The sequence below is a fragment of the Rutilus rutilus genome, assembly GCF_951802725.1.
Source record: "Rutilus rutilus genome assembly, chromosome: 2".
Lineage (NCBI taxonomy): Eukaryota > Metazoa > Chordata > Actinopteri > Cypriniformes > Leuciscidae > Rutilus > Rutilus rutilus.
Genome location: NC_140210.1, coordinates 52,460,463 through 52,486,030, shown reverse-complemented (window position 1 = coordinate 52,486,030; position 25,568 = coordinate 52,460,463). Strand labels below are relative to the sequence as shown.

The window sequence follows — 25,568 nt, the reverse complement described above, 5'->3', positions numbered from 1 at the left end:
TGCGAGGAACAAATAAATCCAGGTTAATAGCCAGCGCATTATTTAGCTGTGAAATGTCATCATCCAAGAGTGTTGAGCCCAATTCAGTAAGAGATGAGACAACAATAGTTGCATATACTGTCTGATCAGGTGATTTCCACATTTAACCCCCTGAGGTCGGCTATCGCGCCGGCGCGATAGGCTCGTTTTTTTCCTTATCAGTGAAAAAATAGATATTTTTTTTTTTACTTTTTATCTTATATGCTTGTGTTATACATCAATCGATTCTGTTAATGTACACAAGCTTTGCAGCAGCAAAGGTGGTGCTTCTGGACAGAAGATATCACGCATTTTGGCAATTACAGACAAGGTGTGGTAAACTGCGTTTTATTTTTTTATATCTAATTACAAATATTGTATATATATAATCATATATATATATATATATATATATATATATATATATATATGTAATAAGTGTTTTTTATATTGTCATAATTTTCAGTGTGATGACATACACATCAAACAAGACTGTGTCATAAAAAGTCTGTGTGTACTTCAATGAGGACATTACAACACTCGTCAAAGAAATTGAGGTTTGTATATGTACTTTTTGTACATAGTACCAACATGTATGTTACCAATATTTCATTGAAACTGAACAAGGTGTTAATTATTATTTGATTGTTTGTCTTTTGTTTTGGCTTAGGACTGCAATCCTGAAGAAGCTGAGAGAGGAATTTCTGAGACCACTCTGGGGCTTTTTGTGATCCGTAAAGAAGGTGCTGGTGCTGAGGACGAGCCAGAGGATGTCGGAGTAGTGATATAGGGTGTGCAGCGGCTACAGCCCTTAAAGAGTGTTTCCTTTGGATTGCTAATGCTGTTCGGACTGATCTACACTCTCAACTTAAGCTACCCTCAGAGTCTCAAATTCAAGTTTGAATTCTTTCAAAAGGTACTGATGAATTTGGATGGCAGCAAGCTTTCCCCAAAGGTTCAGGCACAATGTTTCAGTGAATAGGACATTCACTTCTTGCCTAGATGTTTCCAACAACTGAAGGGAGAGTAAAAACTTTAAAAACTTTTAAGACAGGGATGCCCTGAAAGGAATTTTTCGACGGACTGATGACACTAACTCCAGCATGCAAGAAACTGCACCTAATGCACCATTCGTGCTTTTGTAGCTCTGATACTCTTGACACGAGAGATGTTAGCCCTTGTGCTATAATTGACTCAGTCCAGGAACTTATCTGATGACTTGTTTTGCAGCAGAGCCGAGACTATTATAGTCAAGAACAGTTGTTGGTCAGCAACAGTGGAATGCTACTTAATCCAGCACCAAAACTAAGATTGGACATTCTTGGTGGAGATCTTCTTTAGCTATGCAGCATACTCCACGGATAGCATGATCAGGCAGCTGAGGCAGTGAGTAGGACACTTAGTTCTTGCCTAAATGTTGAAATGTGAAAACGTGTTATATGTTGAAGGAATGTTTTAGGAAGATGGGTACCAATTACATTCGTGTTTACATTTTTTTAATTTTTTTTTTTTATCCAAGTGTCCTGATTGTTTATTTGTTCTACAAATATTTTAGAAGATGGGTACCAATTGCGTTCGTGTTTTAAAATCATGATCAGAAGAAAGCACAAACTAATTACTGTACTATGCAGTGATATCAAAATGTTTACCTTGAAAATGTGAAAAGAATGTAAAGTTTAAATTTGGATCCCTGTTACTTGGCACACAGGTTTAAAACTAAAAAGTGTAACATGAGTAATAAGCATAGAAAGTACAGTTTGGAAGGATGCACAAAACTGTTGAATTAATTTTTAAAGTGCTGTATTATGTCCTGCTTGGATTTTATTGTTTCTTTTGTCAGACTGGATGTTTCTTTTGACATGGAGCAATTGCACACAATAAATCTTTGAAAATGTAACATGTTTTTGACTGTTTCTCAATAGAATTAAGGAAATGTAATATAGTTATATAAAGCAAGTAACAACTATTTATTTAATCCTCTGGGCTTCTTCGCCCGAAAACGGGCGAAAACTTGAACGTTTCGAATTGTTTAATTTTTTTGCTTCATCGGATGGGGGTGAAACTTGGTGACTTTTGTTTTATTCAGGCCCGGATTGGCTAATCGGGAGCACCGGGCGAATTCCCGGTGGGCCGGTCTGTTTTATTGTCCAGGAGGGCCGGTTGCTGTCATGGCACTGGGTTGAATGCTTTCTCTATAGGCTCCAGTCATAGCGCAGCCCCACTATTTTTTTATTATTATTTTCTCGCAGCCCCACAAAAAAAAATAAAGTCACTTTGTTAGAGATGTGCTAACAAAAAATAAGAGATACAAAACGAGGATAATAGCCTAGGCACAAAGGCGGCGCTGAAAAGGCCAGAATAATAAAACATCTCTAGAAACTGAAGCGGCCAAATAGCCTACGAGTCAGGGCCGTACCGACCATTGAGGTCCATTGAGTGTATAATGAACGTTGTGAAATAATTGCCTAATAGGCTATTAACTCTAATTTGGTGCTGCAATGATTCGCATATCGCGACGATAACCGACCTCATCATCTGAGCTGCTTCAGCACTCAAACGCCGCTCGTCGGCAATGGCAAAATGTTTGAGATGACCGATCAAAGCAAGCGGGATTTATGTTCACAGAAGCGCGAGCCGCGGCCGCGCGCGAATCCCAACGCGACGCTTCACGAGATAGGGTGTAAATGGTTAAACTAAACAGCTGTTTTACGATAGAAATTTTAAACGACCGACATAAATAATCACTTTGCAAAGACTGTATCAATCTAAGCTCAGCTTCAGGAAGGGGAGATTTACAGGTAAAGATAAAGAGACTGAGAGAGGAAGAACGAGAGAAGGAGATGGAGATGAGAGAGGAGAGCAGGTAGAGCAATAGCCTATTGCATACTGTGCCCATAATGAGAATAACTTTATTACAATGGATTCCTATTTAACACAGATGTTCTTTGCCAATGACAGTGGAAAAATAATATGCCCCCGAACCCCCTAGCAAGATCACTTTTGGGACCTCTGTATTTAAACCCTGTGTACTGAAATTGCACTGAATAGAAAATTATATTTTTGAAAAATACAATGAATTACAAGGCTGTACAGAACAGTGCACTATTGCAGACTAAAGTTCTCAATCCCAGTTCACCCCTTGCCCTTGCCCCTACACCTTGGCCCTTGACCCCTCCGTTTTGCGCGTTCCCGTGAAGGGGTAGGGTTGTCTCGATTCTCTTTTGGTTGGAGGGGCAGCACTAGGGGTAGGGGGAAGGGCCAGATAGCCCTTGAAAGATTGGGCCTTATATACTGAGGGTTTAATTACATTATTTTAGTCAGTCGGGAACTAAAGTGGGCCGGTCTAGGGCATGAAACTCCAGGGCTGAAAATGAGTCCCACTCCGGCCCTGGTTTTATTACCTATATGAACACACAAAAAAAATCAAGGAGATGATTCTGATATGTTAAAGGGTCGTAAAAAAAAAGTCACACTTAGCTTCCTCCCGCCCGAAAACGGGCGACATAGGAAATGAATGGGAAATACGAAAAAATAGGAAAACTCAGAGAAACTTTTGGTGGTACAAGCTACAGATCAGCCACTGTGCTGAAAAAAAGTGTACAGCAATGAAGGGGTGACACTCTAAAACATCAAGAGTGCAAATAAGACACCCCCCCCCCCCCACACACACACACACACACACACACAAACACACACACACACACACACAGAGAAATTAACTGGTAAGACTGAAACAGCAAATTTTGCCCCAAACTATATAAAAATTATATAATCATAATAACTCCAAAACTATAGGAAGGAGAGTCAAAAGGTAGGTATCGTTTGAAAGAACTCTTTTTAAATTTTTGGAAAATATAAATTACATTACATTTGGACATTGTCCTGCCAAGAAACAGCGGATAAAAGACAATATATATATATATAATTTTTATTATGATTTTGCATATCTTTCTTATTTGTCATGGAATAACTCAGGAAGGAAATAAGGTAGGAGGAAAATTCTTTTTTAGTGAAGTCCCCCTACATGTTAGCTGCATCTGGATAAAAAAATTATAATTTTTGGACAAAGGAATCAAAAGTTACAGCATTTGGAAAAGAGATAGCCTTTTTGTACAGTCTTTGACACCCCCTCATGGGCAATTTTTTCTCCATGAAGAATATCTTGTCATAAAAGCAATAGATTATGTTAATTTTGGGCTCATTTTAATTGTAATAATATGCTGTAAAAAATGAAGTGCCATTTTCAATGATCTGAGAATGTTTCATGAGCTGTATGATGTTTTTGACACATTGCAGTATATTATTTTATAGATTATGAAAAAAAAGAAATTCTATTTATCAGCAAATAACTCAGCAATACTTAAGAGTTTTTCAAAGTGGATACATTCACTGTAAAGTTCAGACTCTAAGCTTTCAAATGACATCAACTTTGTGTTAATGAAGGCAAGATTTTTTAAAAATATGGTAAAGAATATTTTCGCAGCTAGGTGGCGCTAGGTGCATTAAAAAGCTGAGATCCTAAGCTTTAAAATGATATATAATTTGTGTTGTTCCATTCAGTGGTTGCTTAGTAATATATATATTTTTTTTTTCGAATGGGAATAAATCAAATAAATAAATAAAAAAGCTATTGGCCGCCTATAGGCGGTTATAGGACATGACACAAATGAATATATTTTAAAGCCACTAGATGGCGCTCTTCTCACTTGAATTTTTTTTTTTTTTTAGGCCTGCACTCTATTTTGATGTGAAATGTTGCATTTATTGAAAAATAAAATAAAATAAATAAAATAAAAAAATATATATTAATTCTAATGGAAAAAATAGCTCATAAAAATTATATAATTAATGCAGAATCTTATAAAAAATTCAAAAAATTCAAAATAATAATCAGAAAACATTATAGAACAAAAATATATTTGATTGGTTATCCTGGGAAAAAGTAAAGTAAAATTTTAAGGTTTCGCCCGTTTTCGGGCGGGAGGAAGCTAAGTGTGACTATTTTACGAAGAAGCCCAGAGGGTTAAAATGAGTAAAGTGTATTTAATACACAATCTTAAATCACAGTTCATCATTTTACATAACAATTATTTAATTCATTCACGTCACCTGAACATGATGTTGAAGCTTAAATAAAATTGTAACTTTTCCGTTGGATTTATGTGATTAAATTGGATGGAAAATTGACATGTAATTGAAATACATCAGTTTTAACTTTTGGGGTTAAATATTTTTTTGAGTGTGGCTTGCAAACGAGCGAAGCATGGCAGTTGCTCAGTGTTTGGATGTACAAATGAACACAAAGGTATTTTTTTAGTTCCTTCATCCGAGCCTCTGAAGAACCAGTGGGTTATGTGAGTGTCTGATGTGTAATTGTTCAAGTTCAGACAGATAATCTTTCTCTCAAAGTCATTCAATACTGTTTATGCATCAGCTAATCAAGCCAGTGACTAAACGATCAACTTCACGTCGTTTCTCTTAGTAGGATGAAAATAATCTAACTTAAACTGTGATTAATATACAGATAGCGATCAAAGAACAATCCCTTTCCAGTCGCCCAAGCTGTCAATCACACAGCGCGAGTTTATCTGGACACTTGCCAAAACTCGTTATGAAATCAATGACGCTGTTACACTGCACAACGAAGCTCTTACTGTACGTACCTCATGTTTGCATTGATGAAATCATTAGTGAGAGTGCAGAAACTGCGTTGCAATGATAAGATCTTCATTCACTTGATCAACGGGCTTACACTAAAGTCTCACAGCAGTGGGCGTTTACACTGAAGTCTCACAGCAGCCAATCACAGCAGTGGGCGTTTACACTGAAGTCTCACAGCAGCCAATCACAGCAGTGGGCGTTTACACTGAAGTCTCACAGCAGTGGGCGCTTCAAACAGAGTGTTCAAAAATCAGGCTAAAATCAGGCTAGGAAAAATGCCTTTTATTTCTAAATTATGACAAATTTTGATCTAAAAAACATACTAACATTATAAGGGCACCCCAGGAAACATTCTAAAATAATAAAATAATCCATGCAAGGGCACCTTTAAATGTAGTTGAAATAAAACGAGATAAGAATCCGCACATCAGCAGCAGCAGCGGAGGACTCTGATGAGGAACTGATGACGGATCAGTTTGATCTTCGGCTGACAAATCAGAGGAAAGGGCCGTTTCATTCCCGCACACGTGTAGAAATCGAATATTCAAGCTGTTTATTCATTTTTCTACCTCAGAACAAAAAAAAACGAAAAATCAAGCTGAATTCTTGTTTTTCGTTCTGTTGGGAAAAAACTAAAAAGCTTTTCTCATTTTTCTACTTTCAATATTAAATAAAAAAAACGACTGAACGAATGATACTCGGATTAATGTCATTGTGGAAATGTCTATATTGACTAAGTATATGGGAATATAAATAACACACTCCTGTTTTTACTTTGTCTTCATTCATAAAGGCTACTCAACTTGATGATTGTAAACCCGAACTGGACTCGTCTCTGTATGAAAATCTTCCAGTAAGTAAGAATACCCACTAGATAGAGACAAAACCCAATCTATTAGCCTTTCCTCTTGACACATGTTGTTGATGCTTTTATTCAGTATTAGCCTAAAGTTTTTACTTTCTTTCTTATTCAGCCTAACAAGAAGAGGCTGTAGTGTTTTGGACACAGTAAATATTACAGCCTTAATGCATCTCTTTGTGGGAGGAGCCCTGAATGATTGACAGGAGTGTCATGACGTATAACTGAAGTATATTAAGGATCATTTTATAGATGGATGCCTTGATGAAAAGGGAAGTAAAAGGTTAATGAATTGATGCAAAGTTTGTAATCACTGAAGTGTGTCTTTACTTTATGCTTTTTTTTTTATCACGTATGAAACTTACTTCATTTAGAATGTTTTTAACCTTAATCATCAGTATTGTTTGTGTTTCAAATGAAAGGCAGAAAAAAAAATACAAAGTAAATGTCTTCCACACTTTTCTGTCATTCAATACAGCAGATTAATAGCATAATAAATATTAAAGTGCATTACATGCTAGAGAAAAGAACAATCTAGTCAGATTCAGCAAACTCTGAATCAACATGCAGCAATGCTATATTTTCTTACTGTCATAATCATTTCTTCAGTAGTAGCCTATTCATTACTTCAAAGAGCTCATTGTAAATGCTCTACATTGGTAAAAAAAAAAAAAAAATTCAGCTAACTGTGATTTTGTATAGCCTACAATTCTGAAATACATCACTTAGTTTCGTGATAACAGATCACTCTAAATTGTAATATGGACTCATGCACTTTCTGTGAAGCTGCTTTGAAATGATGAGTATTGTGAAAACCCCTATTGAATTGAATCATTTAACCAAATGAATATAATACTAAACTAAATTACACTCGCAATCTTGCTGTTGTTCGGAACAACAATATTTCAATTTAAGTCCTTAACTTACGTTTCAACTTGAAGTTAGTTCGTATTCCTTCTACGACGACGAAACTAGTTCCAACTTCCAACAGAAGCAACTCATCATGAGTGACAAACCGAAACACAGACTGAAAGCCGGACTGGAATAGTATAAATGGGTGGAGCGGAGCGACAGATGTTCCCCTCCCCGCTCAAAGCGTCATCCACCGCTCGAGCTCCACTTCGGGTTTTCAATCTCCCGCTCGGATCGAGACTGCAGTCCGCCAGAGAAAACGCGGGCGAAATTACTTTCAAAACACCCTTCCTACAAATATACGAGTTGATTATTATCATATTTGTGGCGTTCGCGGGAGGAGGAAGAGGAGCACAGCTATGTAGGACGTATTATGAACGGTCAGTTACAGTGTTGTTATTGTGCAATGGTCGTTATTCAGAAATATTATGGGTGAATATCACATTTTGCCAATCACAATCAAGTAAGGTATTCCAGCGACACGTCATAATAAAAGACGAGATGAACTGGCCATTTTGAAATTGAATACAAAACTTTACAATAAGTACTTAAAATCCATAACATACTTGACACATCCTTGTAATGTTCAATAATTTAGAAGACAAACTGTATCCAGATTCTAGAGATTTTACAGTTTTCTGTAAATAAATTGCCCAATAAAAATTTATATTGCAAGAACAGCTAACTAGTGGTATATCATTTACCATGATAATTGTGTACAAAAAAGGTAGCCTATAGCCTACATTTAGTAAGCTGCAAAAATGGAAATATTTATATAGTTTTATATAAAACTATATACGGGGTGGTGTGGCGCAATGGATAAGACACATGCCTTTGGTGTGAGAGACCCAGGTTCGAATCCACTGTGAGACACCAATGTGTCCCTGAGCAAGACACTTAACCCCTAGTTGCTCCAGAGGCGTGCGACCTCTGACATATATAGCAATTGTAAGTCGCTTTGGATAAAAAGCGTCAGCTAAATGAATAAATGTAAATGTATATATATATATATATATAAAGTTAAGTAGTTTTAATATGTTACGTGAATCAGTGATTTTGTTCTCCATGTCTTTGCACCACCTGCTGGTGACACTTGTTTGCACTTCTTTAGTTATTCGAATTGACAGACGTTTCTTCATCTAATGAGAGAGTGAATGTGTTCACATGAGCAGCAGTGGAGGTGTGAAGTGCTGGTGGAGGTCATGTTCTTGAAGTTTAGAGGAGACTTTTATTGCCAGAATTAATTTAACATGCATGCAGTGCAGTAGGCCTTCAGTCTAGTTTATTCCCTCTTGCAGCAGGGGAGTGTCTAGGGGAGGCTGGGATAGGATATAGGATAAGCCCTGCCTCCCCTGAGAAATTATCTGTCCATCTGATCCTAAATTAATGTTTGCTATTTTTTCGCTAATTCTGACCTAAGGTGATGTCTTGTGTTCTCCTTCAGATCAAGGTTCATAACCAGAACGTTCATTAAAAAAATGTAGCCTATTGCTTTTCTATTGGCCGTTTTGAGTGGAGGTGTGTCAGCCGCGTTTCCACTGTCGGGCCAGGGCTGGGCGTGTTAGTGCGTGCCAGGGCCAGTCGTGTTTTACTGTCACTTCCGGGGCTTGATCGGGGCTTACTCGGGGCCAACGGCCAGGATTTTCTGGCCTGCTGAATACCTTGGTCCAAAACGGGCCAGCTCGGGCTAGAGGAGTGGTTACGAACAGAGGCGAAGTTTACCTGAGTCTGGAGACGGCAGCGGATTAAATCAGCTGGATTAAAGGAGGAACGATTGTAGGATCTGGAAGAATCTACAGCATCTCAAAGATCAGCTCTGATGACAGTGGAGAATACAAGTGCATATCCATCAATGAACATGGAGAGAAATACTCAGATGCTGTGACTTTAAACGTCATGTGTGAGTTAATAATCACCTGCACATTGTTTAAAATTTCCAAACACATACAGTACATCTTTCAAGAAAATAAACATAGATAAACTGCAGTTTCACAGTTTAAACACTCACTTCAGATTCAGAGGAGCTTCACAATCGGCTAACATCCGCGATTAAATCAGCAATCATCTTTCTAATGATATATCATCATCAACCATAAAGTATTATAAAGTTGCTTATAACAATTTTAAATGAATTTTAACAATATAAACCTTTTTAATCCCCGTCTGCATCACTCTCATCTCGTGTTCAGCGCGTCTCTCGCACTTCCGTGAGTCATCCGCTTACGTCATACACAACTGCTGTACGTGTAATGCATCACATGTTCTGCGCTCAGTTATCATACTTATTATTTTTATGTATGGATTGTTAATTCACAATGTTTATTAATAGATCGTTTCAACTTTTTAATGAAAACTGTAACTATTAGAATATACAATTATATTATTTATTTATCTTAAGCACCACATTTAACATGGGTTACACTACACTTTTACATGTCCATAATACACCCACAACAACAGGGAGCGCCAAATATGTGTAAAACGAGTATTCTCTCCAGGAAAGATAATCACAGCGGAGTCATCAAACAACTCCCATTTAGGAGCCATGCAATATGGTGTGTCAAAGTGTAATGTTAGAAGATGGCGAGCCCAAAAAGACGAGTCAAAGAAAATCTTACTGCGGTCCTAAAGGCGGCCGCTTCGGGGAGGATGGCGGGCGAGTGTGTCGGTGCGTGACCGAGGGGAGAAATGAGGGGCTTCCCATAACCAGAGCCGTCATCCACTGGATATTGCCAAAGAGCTGAACCATACCCACGAGCGAGGCCCCTCATTTCTTATTTTAGCTACTGTACATAATGACACACTTACATGCCCAGTGCATGCCCTCTGACTTCAGGGAGAAGCTGGTGTCTTTTCAGCGCTATAAATAAAATCATATCGCCTGGATCAGATAGGTAATGCAGATCAAACACCTGTGTTTTATGACCTTTAGAAAAATATGCAATATGAAAAAAAAATTCTAAGTAAATTACTTTCTTTATAAAAGACATGATTTGGCCCTCAGAAAGCTTTTTTCCAAAAGGTACATCTTGACAGTGGGGTCTTATAATCAGGGTCGTCTTACTTTCAGAAAAATACGATAAATGTCCTACTCTGTCGGCCTTCTCTCGACACCAGTGCAGGAACACTATGAGTGTGCAGTTTAAACATTTCACAACTCGATAAATGGATCTCATTTTTGTCTAATTTCTTACAGGAATATGCTGTGGTGGATGATGGCACACACCAAAACATTACCGTCTTCATGTAGCTGTGTGGGTGGAGCCTGACAGGAGTGTTTTGAAAAGAATCAGGAAAATTTGACAATGGATTCAAGTGGAAATCAAGCGGCAACATTCTAATCTGAAAAATGAAGCCTACCCGGAAGTGCGAAAAACTGCAATACATCGAAAATCCGCTAGAGGGAGGTCCCAAAAGGGAGCAAATGTCCATAGACCACCATGTTAAAATGTCCGTTTTCACAGCATAAATTCATGTTTTTACAGGTTGATCCCATGGACTTTTATTGTATTTTTCGATAGCTTCCGAGTGCCTGACAACTGTGAGGGGGGTGAATTTTTTTCTAACTCGTTAGTTTAGATCATATTTAGATATAAAATGTATGACAAATAAGGGCGTGGTTAACTTTGATTGACAGCTTGATTGACAGCTGATAACGAGCGTAGGCTGCGCCAAGGAGAATGACAACATAAGAAGCGCCATTTTTTAACACAGTTGAAATATAATACTACTGTTTTTGAATCATGAAATGTAGTTATAAGAGTTTTTCAGGCGAGAATGTAGTTGTTTAAAGTTCAAATCTTGCTTTCTTGGTTTATTTATAAAGATTTATGAAAATTTTATCCAGGTTGTGAGATCCAGCGATGACCAGGCGCTCTGTGCTCATGTACCCCGCCTGGAACAGCCTTTCCTCGGCTAGTTGTTCTGACGTTTTCCACTGACACTGACGTCTCTCTGTAGTGGTTAAACATGAGATATAATTCGTCTTGTGTAGATCTAACGGGCGATTTTTGGTCTCGTGAATCTATCATTTGTTCCCTGGCCAATCGTTCTGGCTGAGGGGAAGGTTCATAACTTTATAAGCTATTTAACGTTACCGTTGTATGGTTAGACTAGAGCGCTGACTTTGCATGTTTGACTGAATTGTTTGCTTTATTTGTATAGCTTCTTGTACCTTTTACTTATACTTTTATAATAGCTAATATTGATAAAACTGAAGTTTAACAAAAAGAGACTGGGTTGAGTTTTGTCATTTTAAATTTTAATACAACGAAGATGATCTGTAATGTTGTTTAATGCAACATCTGTTGTTTAGTACAAATGCACATATTGCCTGGACCATATTAAAATGTTTAATATTTTTATATTATATTTAAACGAAAAGAGGCAGGTTTGTGTTTTATATTTTGTTTTGTTATAAATAGGTAAATATGCAGTGAATATAATCAATACGCGTTGCCTGAACCACATTTGTGTGGCTATAATGTTTAAGATTTCTTTAAATGAAAACGAAAAGAGTTAGTATGGTGTTTTATAACATATTTTGTTGCCTAAAATATACAGAGATAACTGGAGTAGCAGAGCGAGCTGAGTGACGCGCGCTGCGTCCTTTACCCATATATGGATTGGCCAGAAGGTGGGCGGGGTTAGGATTTCCCAAGATTTTCCAAGATGGTGCCGCCCATACCCCCCATAACCGGCTTCAAAACCGTTCTTCAGAAAGTCTATGGGTGACGTCACAGACGCTTTGTCCATATTTTTTACAGTCTATGGTGGAAATCAAAGGCTTGTGGCCGGCAAATAATGTCATCATGGAAATATGTTGTTGCTTTATGCGTTGTGACTTGTTTGATTATACTTACTTATAGGTAAAGCTAATTGTTTATTAGTTTTTGTAATTATTTGTGTCACTTAAAAATGTTTAAACTCTGTGTAGAAATACAACTGTTTAAATATTAAATTCACTTTAAATACTTAACATTTGGAATTCATCTTTTATTCAATAAATTACTAGTGTCAACACTAGTACCCATGGATCCTTGCAATGCCGACTTTTCACAATCCAATCAACAAGTCCCACTCATTTTTTTCACTTGTTTGATAATCCACTTCACAAAATGCTTCACAATATGGAGGTGAAGTTAGTCTTAAATTCTCTTTAAGTGGCGACTTTAGTTACTGGACCTTCACCTTTTGGTGATACAACATAATCAAAGTCCCTTTCAAGGAAAGTTAGTTTATTTGCAACCCTTTCAGGCAGGAACCCTTTTTCGCTCATGCAAGACCAACTCCTATAGGCTTGAAGGGCGAAATATCCTGAAAAACTGTTGGCCAAAGTCACATTTTAATAACATATTTCAAATCAACATTCAAATTTTACATGATCCATAAATATTCATAAATGTTGTTTCTGATGCTCAAAAAAAAGTGTTTATTTCAGGTTTGTCCAGAAAATTCCCAATTTGGATCTTTTATTTAGAAGCCAGGACTTCCATTACTAGAGCTGAAATATTTGGTATGTGAAAAGGCCTCAAGCGTTACTCTGACAGGACAGATTTCCTCTTCCTCTTCCTCTTCCTCTTCGGTGTCACGTCCCTCAGCGTCTCTCCATCGCTTAATGAAAGTCACGTGATCAACACTGTGATGCTGAGGTCAAAAGTTCATGCATTTGTTTTTCTCACCTACAAAAGAGGAAACAGTATGTAACCATGTTTAGAGACGTGATGCATTCAAGAAGGACAAGGAAACTGACACATTAAAAAACGTAATAGTTATCATGATAAAAACATTCAGATGAATCAATTCTGCTTCATCAGCGTGTTTAAAGTTCTTTATTTAACTTCCAGATTGCTATTAATCAGTAAATTGGAGGTTTATCAAGTGCACAGTTGGCGATGCTGGAGATGAAATGTGTGTTTTGACGTCACTGCTACTGCAATACCTTCCAGTGTTTTACAAGCTAGGATAGTTAGTCTGCATATGCAAATTAAAGTACAATTATTAAAGCAATTATTTTCTGTTTCCTAAGAACAGGTTCCTTGTCATTACTATCTGTATGCAGCTTATTGAAAATAGATATTCCCAAGTTTGAAAACATTATTACATGAGCATCTTTATTGACTAACGTAAAGTTTCTCTCGGCTTAACTTTTATGCCTTTAGACTAATGTTATTATAATGTAAAACTCTTCCTCTGCTCGATCTGCACTAGGTGAGGTGTCATAAGCTCATGTGAAAGTATAAGGTGTTAATCACGTGTCATTCAGAGTGTGAAAACGCCTATACTGGATTCATCCTGATCATTTGATCATGTGTTATATTAGACCACAACTTGTCTTTTGAAAATCATATTTCATATGTTACAAGAACAGCCTTTTTCCACCTTAGAAACATTGCTAAGCTACGTAATATGCTATCTGTTTCTGATGCAGAAAAGTTAGTTCATGCATTCATGACCTCGAGACTAGATTACTGTAATGCTTTATTAGCTGGTTGTCCTGCATCCTCGATAAACAAGCTACAGTTAGTCCAAAATGCAGCCGCTAGAGTTCTTACTAGATCAAGAAAATATGATCATATAACACCAATTCTATCGTCTCTACACTGGTTACCTATAAAGTTCCGTATCAATTACAAAGTATTACTACTGACCTATAAAGCCCTAAATGGTTTAGCTCCCCTGTATTTAACGGAACTTCTATCGCCCTACAATCCATCGCGCTCTTTAAGATCACTAAATTCGAGGCTTCTGGTCATTCCTAGGATATCTAAGTCCACTAAAGGAGGGAGGGCGTTTTCACATTTAGCTCCTAAACTCTGGAATGGCCTTCCTGATATTGTTCGAGTCTCAGACTCGCTGTCCCAGTTTAAAACTAGATTAAAGACGCATCTCTTTAGCCAAGCATTCACATAATACTTACCTTTTATACTACAGTTGAATCAGATTGAATGCATTAATTAATATTATGAACAGCAGCTTCGCTAATTATTTCCCATCTGCTTTTCTGTTGATATCTCGGGACGCTAGTCCCGAGGTAAATACAGATCGTCAGCTCCAGTTTGTATCCAGCCTCCCATGGAAACTACAGATGCCCCAACACCCGTGCAGAGACGACTCGAAGCCCGTGAAGAGACGACTCGAAGCCCGTGAAGAGACGACTCGACGCCAGTGAAGAGACGACTCGACGCCCGTGAAGAGACGACTCGAAGCCCGTGAAGAGACGACTCGAAGCCCGTGAAGAGACGACTCGACGCCCGTGAAGAGACGACTCAACGCCCGTGAAGAGACGACTCGAAGCCCGTGAAGAGACGACTCGAAGCCCGTGAAGAGACGACTCGACGCCAGTGAAGAGACGACTCGACGCCCGTGAAGAGACGACTCGAAGCCCGTGAAGAGACGACTCGAAGCCCGTGAAGAGACGACTCGACGCCCGTGAAGAGACGACTCAACGCCCGTGAAGAGACGACTCGAAGCCCGTGAAGAGACGACTCGAAGCCCGTGAAGAGACGACTCGACGCCAGTGAAGAGACGACTCGACGCCCGTGAAGAGACGACTCGAAGCCCGTGAAGAGACGACTCGAAGCCCGTGAAGAGACGACTCGACGCCCGTGAAGAGACGACTCGACGCCAGTGAAGAGACGACTCGACGCCCGTGAAGAGACGACTCGAAGCCCGTGAAGAGACGACTCGACGCCCGTGAAGAGACGACTCGAAGCCCGTGAAGAGACGACTCGACGCCCGTGAAGAGACGACTCGACGCCAGTGAAGAGACGACTCGACGCCCGTGAAGAGACGACTCGAAGCCCGTGAAGAGACGACTCGAAGCCCGTGAAGAGACGACTCGACGCCCGTGAAGAGACGACTCGAAGCCCGTGAAGAGACGACTCGAAGCCGGTGAAGAGACGACTCGACGCCTGTGAAGAGACGACTCGACGCCCGTGAAGAGACGACTCGACGCTGGCGATATGTTTATGCCCTAAATCAATACATGATTAACTAACTGTATTTCTCTATGTACATTTCTGAAATGCACTTTCTGTAAAGCTGCTTTGAAACAATATGTATTGTGAAAAGCGCTATACAAATAAATTTGAATTGAATTGAATTGAAATTTGTAGTGCTGTCACTGGTCACTGGTGTTGGTGAAACGGGTAAGAGCATGATTTTATAACTGTTCTGTCAAATATCTTAAGTGTGGGGGATTTATGGGAGATTGGTTGGGGCTAGTTGTCACAGGGCTGTGTCTCAGTAACTATATGGTTTAAAATCAAAAGTCCAACAGCACAATGTTTTCTCTAGCACTGTTTTGTATGTTGGTGACAAACACCTTAAAACTTTAATATTTTAACAACAAGTAACTGTATAATACAGGCTGACTATATAATGAAAGCTGCTGTCAATCAAAGGGGACGGGGAAAGGCTTTAGATAGTTCCGTACTCAAGCAGTGCAAAAATGATGGTTGCTGTCATTTTCTTGCAGAAATAAAGGTATTTCATTGATTTCTGTTTGACATTAAGCTAAGAATTAGAGCGTATTTCTCTTTCAGTTCTCTGTTCAATCTCAAAATAGATGGTGCTCAATTTTCATGAGAAAAGGAAGATGAGGTCACTGATGCTACATTAGGTAACCCACACACTTGTACATGTGCATGCGCAGCTATAGTCAAGATATAGGGGGTTTATGTTGAGCTAGTGTCTTCATCTGTGTTCTCTGAGCTTACAGACATTTCTCAGTTGATCAAAGTAGCATAAAGTCTGCTCTGGAACAGACACAGCGCACGAGTCCTCAGTCCACTCTCTCTCAGAATCTCCCAGTTTCCCAGTGGCTTTTCTCCATGACAATTACTGCAATGAACGCAATAATTCCCTATTCGCACGGGATAAGTATTACCTGGTGACCTCTAGTCATTTGTAATAATTGCGGAGGTCGTCTGTGATCTCAATCCCGTGCGAATCGGCCATGTCTGTAATTTGTAAAGTAAAAATTCCCCCGCAAATGACCAACCATATTTCGCCGAACACTGTGATAATATTATGGTGCCTTCACGTGCTATGGTAATTATGGTAAATACCAAAAGCCAACATGGAAAATGCACATGAACACCCCCTCATGTGGTATTTTCCACTGGGCAACTCGTAGAATATTTTGATGCACGAGTTGCCGAGATGAGATAACCTTTGACCTTTTCAAAATGGCGGAGAGCAACGAAAGAGTCATGAATAAGCATTGCACACAACTAAATGTTTTTTGCTACTGTTAGCGGATAGTTTTTGTAGCCTATACAATGTTGTGTCATTAACAATTGTAATATAATGCGTTAACAGTCAGTGTCAGTTTTAAAAATACCGTTATGGTTTGGTGTTACCTACCCAGAGCAGATGCTAGCTAGCAGTCAATAGGAGCCTCCTAGTGATGAGCGGTCAGGCAATTTACTCACGTGAATGTATTTTGTCTGTAGTGTACGCCAGCGACACCATGATTTACTGACTTAAGCAATCTAAAATTGTTTTAGCCAAATAACAGGTCTGGATCTGTGAGTCCAATTTTTTTTACCTACATTACGACAACAAAAGCACTTGAACACAACACACTGGTAAATACCAGTTCACAAGTGGAAAATATCATCTTTTCCATAGCACGTGAAGGCACAATTAGTCCCGTGCGAATCGGCATCTCTGTGATTTGGCAGGTCGTTTATAATTTTTTCAAGGTTTTTGTTTCCTGTGCGCTTTTTTATCCATCTTTCATGAAGAATAGAGGCTGCGTTTGAGTGTTTTGGTAGTATTTTGGGTGCTGGGTCATATCACTGTACACCATGATACGATACAACTATACAATTTGCAGAAAGAGAAAGCTGAAAACCATCAGAAGAGCAAAAACAAAAAGAATGATTAGATGATGGATGACATGTATAGTAGCATGTGGTAAGGAACATTCTTCTGTTTATGATATATCCTACAGTTAGACCTTTAATAACAACAATACATTTCCAAGCAATCGCCTATTGACATCATATCCGGGAGATAAGTCAGTAAATTCAAGTAAAATCACAGGCTTCGCTTATCCCGTGCGAATGCGCCACACGAAATGAATCAGCCCACTCTCTCTCTCTCAGAATCTCCCAGTTTCCCAGTGGCTTTTATCCGTTTCTCCAGTCCAATTACTGCATCAAGACACAGGTGTTTGTAGTTTTGCACTTGACCTGCTTACTCACCGCTCGTCTCCAGTCTCTCTATCCCGCTGCAGACTTCACTGAACCACACCGCCCTCGCCACAGACATATATACTGTATAATATATTTGATGAAATATCTAATGCAATGAGAATATGAAAAACTTAATGTGTAACAATGAGACAGAAACGACAAGACTTGCATAAACCGCCAGGACTAGTCTTACAAGTTAGTCATCACATTTTTTCTTTAAAACTGTTCATAACTTTACGTCAGTTACATAAAAACGTACATTGGACTAATCTGATACCGAAAGTAAGACTAAATTGAGCGTCAGCGTCAGTTCTGGCAGGCCAGGTAGTCAAGACGCTGCTAATGCGGGGTGGTGTGGCGCAATGGATAAGACACATGCCTTTGGTGTGAGAGACCCGGGTTCGAATCCACTGTGAGACACCAATGTGTCCCTGAGCAAGACACTTAACCCCTAGTTGCTCCAGAGGCGTGCGACCTCTGACATATATATAGCAATTGTAAGTCGCTTTGGATAAAAGCGTCAGCTAAATGAATAAATGTAAATGTAAATGTAAATGTAATGCTGTTTGCTAAGAACACTGTCCCGTCAGCTGATCTGCTCCAGCTGAGCTGCATTAGCTCATTAACTCCCCTCGCTGCTCAATGGCCAAAGTCAAACAAGGCACCCTATTTAAAGCACATTCAGTTTGCTCATACATGCTTGCTGCTTGCTTCTGCTGATCTGTACGCTGGTAAAAAGTTGTTTAATTCCTTCATCTAGCTTGTTTCTCAGAAGATGGTTTAGTCATCTCTTCATAGCGCTTACACTGCAGACTGTCAAAACAGTTCAAAGTCAGATAATTCTGGGTAACAGCATGTTTTAGCTATTGCAGTCTTGAATAGTCATTTCAGTAATTAAATAATTTTTACCATAATATAAATTGCTAAATTAGGGTGGCTCAGACGACACCGTTCGAGACACTCAATTTCTGTTTTGGGGGGAATAGCTCATCTAGTCAAAATAATGTGAGAGCCCTTATGCTGCTGCTGCATCCCCTCATGCTGATAATGCTGTCTCTATATGCTGCTGCTATCTCCTCATACTGCTGCTGTCCCCTGACTTCTGCTAATTCATGAATGGTCAGGGGACTCATCTGATCAGAACATACTGCTGCTGCTGTCCCCTGATTCTGCTAACTCATGGGTGGTCAGGACTCATCTGATTATAACATATTGCAAATTATCCGTATATTCGTAGATTACTAAGCATAATTGTTAAAATAAAATCATCCTCTGTATCTTAGAGGATTGCCAGGTGTGGTTTTGTTTGGGGGGATATTTTAGCTCTCACAGTCCTAAACTGTGTGAGCGTTCCCTAATGCTGCTGCTGCTGTCCTCTGACTCTCTGCTATTTCATGGTGCTCATGAAAGGTCAGAGGACTCCCTGAACAGAGCCATACCGCCAAATTTCAATTCAGGAACATCAACTTGTTTGCATTCTATTCAATGAAAATTCTTTATTTTTATTGTCTGTGTGTTCTTGACTTAATGGACCTGACAGAAATGTCAATATTGCAGTAAACGAGCCTGTTGTAATACATGCACGCCTGCAAACAAATGCCAACATGTTGACGCTCTCTTATATTCTCGCGCTAACTAAAATCTTATGTGTTCCCCCCTGTGGCTCAGTGGTGGAAGCTTAGGCTTTCACACGAGAGACCCGTGTTCGAATCCTGGGTCTATCGGCAGATAAAATTATGCCGTCAATGTTTTCGTTCTGTCAGTTCCCTTAAAAAGGCGACTGCAGATGTGTATTTTGCAGCCAACGAGCGCGTTGTACAACCCGCTCGCCTGCACCCAAACACTGTTTCTATGGCAACTCAAAGTCTTCCTAGCCAGTCTAGGGAAACGACGGTGTTCAAGTCCCGCTGCGGCCGGACTTCCACCAAAACTTCTCGCTCGTTCAGTTCCAGTAAATGCGACTGTTCCAGTGTATTCTGCAGTAAACAAGACCTCCTCTCTCGGGCCAAGGGCTCGATTTGGCATCCTCGCCCGGAGCTTTGGTCCCTACATGCGTGGGCCATCAACGGGTACCCGCTAACCTCCCAGTGGGAGTGTTAAACGATCACAATGGTCTGTGTTCTCTAGCTGGCGCACAGATCATGACATATCACCCTCAGACTGTGGGGTGACAGAGGTTCTTTTCTTCCTGCAAGAGCTACTGGATAAGGGCAGAACCCCATCCACGCTCAAAGTTTACGTGGCAGCCATAGCAGCGTTCGCTTAACCGACGCTTGGCCAGTCATTCGGAAGGAACGATCTGGTCGTTCGCTTCCTTAGAGGAGCTATGAGGCTGAACCCTCCCAGACCTCCCTCAGTTCTCATTTGGGACCTTTCTACGGTTTTGGAAGCCATGAAAGGTGCCCCATTCGAGCCAATTCAGTCAATAGATCTCAAACACTTGTCTTTCAAGACGTTGTTTCTTCTGGCTCTCGCTTCAGTAAAGCGCATAGGGAACCTGCAAGCGCTCTCAGTGAGCGCGACGTGTATGGAGTTTGGGCCTAATGACTCGAAAGTCATACTCAAATCAAGGCACGGGTACGTTCCTAAATCGCTCAACACACCATTTAGGGCACAGGTGATTTCCCTGTCGGCCCTGCCGGTCTCTGAAGAGGAAGGGGACGCGGGCTTCCTTTGCCCGGTCAGGGCATTAAGAGCTTATGTGTCTCGCTCGACTGTCTTTTGACAGACGGAGCAGCTCTTTGTTTTGTTCAGCGGACGTTCTAAGGGACTGCGTCAAAACAGAGTCTATCCAGGTGGATAGTCGATGCTATAGCGCTGGCTTATACATCTAAGGGCCTGCAGTGCCCGTTAGGTGTCAAAGCGCACTCCACAAGAGGCATGGCCTCGTCGTGGGCTTGGTCTAGTGGGATTGCCTTACAAGATAGCTGTATGGCGGCAGGCTGGGCTGGAGGTTCCTAGAGGTTCCCGCTTTGCAGGCCAAGCTGCTCTCGGTCTAATAAATCAGTATTGTCTGCCCGTTGCTATCGGCTCAGAATGCTGAAACTGCTAGAGCATCGCTCGCTGACCGACTATATACTTCTGTGGGCAGTGTGTAAGTCCCCTAATACTTATCAGTCCAGGCTGAGTTCGCCCTGACTGTGTGGAACACTTGATATAATCTGCTCTTAATAGAGCACTATTTTCTATGGGAATGATGCTATTCTAGCCCCTCTTCCCGGACTCTCTGTGAGTCTCTGATGATTATGCACTGTATGAGCCCCGGGCACCTGCCCTTGGGACTTTAGTGTGGGATCTCAGCACAGTTTTACAATATTACAAAATTAAGGATCATTTTTGGCTTCAATATCTCGTGGAAAAGAGTTTTTCCCCTAGCGTAAGCTATTATGCAGTACTCGTTCCCTCTTCTAGAGAGAACCGAGGTTACGTTAGTAACCGAGTACGTTACTGGACCTTCACCTTTTGGTGATACAACATAATCAAAGTCCCTTTTAAGGAAAGTTAGTTTATTTGCAACCCTTTCAGGTAGGAACCCTTTGTCGCTCATGCAAGACCAACTCCTATAGGCTTGAGGGGCGAAATATCCTGAAAAACGGTTGGCAAAAGTCACATTTTAATAACATATTTCAAATCAACATAAAAATTTTACATGATCCATAAAGATTCATAAATGTTGTTTCTAATGCTCAAAAAAAGTGTTTATTTCAAGTTTGTCCAGAAAATTCCCACTTTGATTACTAGAGCTGAAATATTTGGTATGCGAATAGGCCTCAAGCGTTACTCTGACAGGATTTCCTGACTGATTTGCTCTTCCTCTTCGGTGTGACGTCCCTCAGCGTCTCTCCATCGCTTATGAAGGTCACGTGATCAACACTGTGATGCTGATGTCAGAAGTTCATGCATTTGTTTTTCTCACCTACAAAAGAGGAAACCGTGTTTAACCATGTTTAGAGACGTGATGCATTCAAGAAGGACAAGGCAACTGACAGATTAAAAAACTTAATAGTTATCATGATAAAAACATTCAGATGAATCAATTCTGCTTCATCAGCGTGTTTAAAGTTCATTATTTAACTTCCAGATTGCTATTAATCAGTAAGTTGGAAGTTTATCAAGTGCACAGTTGGCGATGCTAGCGATGAAATGTGTGTTTTGACGTCACTGCTACTGCAATACCTTCCAGTGTTTTACAAACTAGGATAGTTGGTCTGCATATGCAAATTAAAGAAAAGTTATTCAAGCAATTATTTTCTCCGTTTCTTAAGAACAGGTTACTTGTCATTACTATCTTCATGCAACTGATTAAATATAGATATTCCCAAGTTTGAAAACATTGTTACATGAGCATCTTTATGGACTGATGTAAAGTTGCTCTCAGTTTAATGTTTATGCCTTTAGTCTAATGTTGTCTGTTAAAACTCTTCCTCTGCTCGATCTGCACTAGTTGAGGTGTCATAAGTTCATGTGAAAGTATAAGGTGTTAATCACGTGTCATTCAGTGTGTGAAAACGCCAATACTGGTTTCATCCTGATCATTTGTTGTGCTGTCACTGGTCACAGGTGTTGGTGAAACGGGTAAGAGCATGATTTTATAACTGTTCAGTCAAATATCTTAAGTGTGGGGGATTTATGGGAGATTGGTTGGGGCTAGTTGTCACAGGGCTGTGTCTCCGTAACTATATGGTTTAAAATCAAAAGTCTAAAAGCACAATGTTTTCTCTAGCAGTGTTTTGTATGTTGGTGACAAACACCTTAATACTTTAATATTTTAACAACAAGTAACTGTATAAAACAGGCTGACTATTTAATGAAAGCTGCTGTCAATCAAAGGGGACGGGGAAAGGCGTTAGACAGTTCCGTACTCAAGCAGTGCAAAAATGATGGTTGCTGTCATTTTCTTGCAGAAATAAAGTACATTGATTTCTGTTTGACTTTAAGCTAAGAACTAGATTGTATTTCTCTTTTAGTTCTCTGTTCAATCTCAAAATAGATGGTTCTCAATTTTCATAAGAAAAGGAAGATGAGGTCACTGATGCTACTTTAGGTAACCCACACACTTGTACATGTGCATGCGCAGCTATAGTCAAGATACAGGGGGTTTATGTTGAGCTAGAGTCTTCATCTGTAGGTCCAAGAATAGGCTGAGGCTAGTGCTATTATTAGTTTAAAGCCACACCGTGTAACTTTTCACCTTCATAATATATTTCCAAGACCCTTGTGATGGTACATCGACTTACAATAGGTTGAATGACACGTTTGCCATAGCCTGATGGGGTCTGTATCGCTTTTACTGGCACTATGTAACTTCGGGGTTCGGGTAGTAACCAGAGCACAAAAAGAACTACAAAATTCGACTGCTTTACGGCATACGTCACTTCCCCCACCACTTCCTCAAATTCGGACGTGAGCGTTTATATACTGTCTATGGACGTGAGATGCCAACCAGCGTTTGTTTTCGGCTTTCGTGCGTATGTTTTTGTCATGGAGGCTGTTGTGTTTAGACCTGGCCACTTCATGCGTTTTCTCAGATCGGATAGCTATCCAATTGTGAAAAGACCAGGTGTAAATGCCCTCTGAAACGCATTCAAGACGGATTTGAATCCGATCGCTCAAACCACTTCAGGAGGAGGTCTGAGACGCATTCCAGACGAAACTAGACAAGTGTAAATGCATCTGGTTGTTGAAACCACATATGTAAATTGTACTCCTCCCAAAAATGCTAAAAAAAAAGAAATAAAATAAACGTGTGAAAGCGTGTTATAGGCTATGTAATGTAATAGCCAGATATGACGACGCGCTGGAACACGCATCACCGCAGATGAGAAGCTGAGCATCAATTCATCAAGCCAACGTTCAAACTATCGCAAATCAAAGTGCAAGTAAGTCGCAGATGCTTAACACACAATCATCAACATCTAGCCTGACTTCGTCATACTCATATTCTAGTCAGAATGTGAGTCTGATACCGCTCCATAGAGATTTGATTATGGGGCGTGTCTCAACCGAACTAGGAAAAAAAACAACCTCTGCACTCAATTGGATAGACCTACAACCAATCAGAGCAACGGACTAAATGACGCATGTCCTTCATTCATATTTTCAACCAACAAAATATCGCGGGCGCGGCTCTCTGTTCCTCTTTTAAAATGAATGCGCTGTCGATATCTTCTATAACAGAAGCGATGGCGGAATCTACACATGATGTTTCATAAACAAAGTTCGGGAGGAGCACGTACTCAATCCAATATCAACTTGTCATCAAACAATACCATGTCTAACGTTACCGCGGAAGCATATTCACTCTGTCAACTTACCTAACACTCCTTGACAGTTTTTCAGCATCCCTCGGTCCCTCCACCACCCCGAATCCTCACTCTTGTCTTGTTCTCTCACAACCAGGAACACGGGGGGGGGGTATGGCTACCGAGCCCACAGCCCTCTCGGACAGCACGTCATATACGCATTTACTCTATCTTACTTATTTGTGTGAACTCATGACATCTCATATAGCCTACGCATTTATTCTATCTGACTTATTTGTAAATGTGAACTTGTGAAATCTCAATTCTCCAGCTGCAGTCGTCTTTGTTGTAAACTAATTCAAATCAAGCGCTCTTTGGTGACGTAACCGCAGACCATCTGTCCATCATCGATTAAAGCCCGCCCTGGCAATTTGATTGGCTCGGCCTTCTAGGAGCCGAGCATAATTACTCCTCAATGGATCGAGTCCAGACCGAACTTCCCGACCAAAAAATGTTGTGGGCGGGGTTCGGGCTGGCACCCAGGCTAATCAACATCATTAAAAGTAAAGAAACTAAATGATCTTACCAGGGCTGTTGCTGCTGCTCTCTCTTATTGCGGTCTTTGATTTTGAAATTTTAGCTGATGATCAATAAAATGCAGCTCATATCTGTTGCTTTCGGTGACGTGCACTCCATTAAATCTGCATATAGTGCGAGAATTGAAGATCGGATTTAAATCCGTTTCGCAAAAACACATTTATGTGACCAGGTGTAAATGGAATCGTTTTGATAAGTATTTACGACAGTGCAAGTATTCCACAGCGACTCTAGGGGTCGCTGTTTGACAAAAACACAATTTCTCCACAGTGTCCCTTTAAAATAAACCAAAAACAAACACATGTTCTCTGCGCTTCCATAAATTTCTCAGTAGATCAAAGAATCATAAAGTCTGCTCTGGAACACAGCACACGAGTCCTCAGTCCACTCTCCCTCCGAATCTCCCAGTTTCCCAGTGACTTTTCTCCATGACAATTACTGCAATGAACGCAATAATGCCCTATTCGCACGGGATAAGTATTACCTGGTGACCTCTAGTCATTTGTAATAATTGCAGAAGTTGTCTGAGATCTTAATCCCGTGCGAATCGGCCATGTCTGTAATTTGTAAAGTAAAAATTCCCCCGCAAATGACCTACCATATTTCGCCGAACACAGAGGTCCTGTGATAATATTAGTCCAGTGCGAATCGGCATCTCTGTGATTTGGCAGGTCGTTTATAATTTTGTCAAGGTTTTTGTTTCCTGTGCGCTTTTAAATCCATCTTTCGTGAAGAATAGAGGCTGCGTTTGAGTGTTTTGATAGTATTTTGGGTGCTGGGTCATATCACTGTACACCATGATACGATACAACTATACAATTTGCAGAAAGAGAAAGCTGAAAACCATCAGAAGAGCAAAAACAAAAAGAATGATTAGATGGAGATGGATGACATGTATAGCAGCATGTGGTAAATAACATTCTTCTGTTTATGATATACAGTATCATACAGCTAGACCTATAATAACGACAAGACATTTCCAAGCAATCGCCTATTGACATCATATCCGGGAGATAAGTCAGTAAATTCGAGTAAAATCACAGGCTTCGCTGATCCCGTGCGAATGCGCCACAC

General features: G+C 40.1%; 1 protein-coding gene across 1 annotated transcript in view; it reads left to right on the top strand.

Moving 5' to 3' along the window:
• The window catches only part of LOC311279655 (B-cell receptor CD22-like), a gene marked incomplete at its 5' end in the record, with an annotated part of 135,156 nt that overhangs the window by 7,653 nt on the left and 101,935 nt on the right, over nucleotides 1-25,568 (top strand). The gene's annotated exons all lie outside the window — the stretch shown is intronic.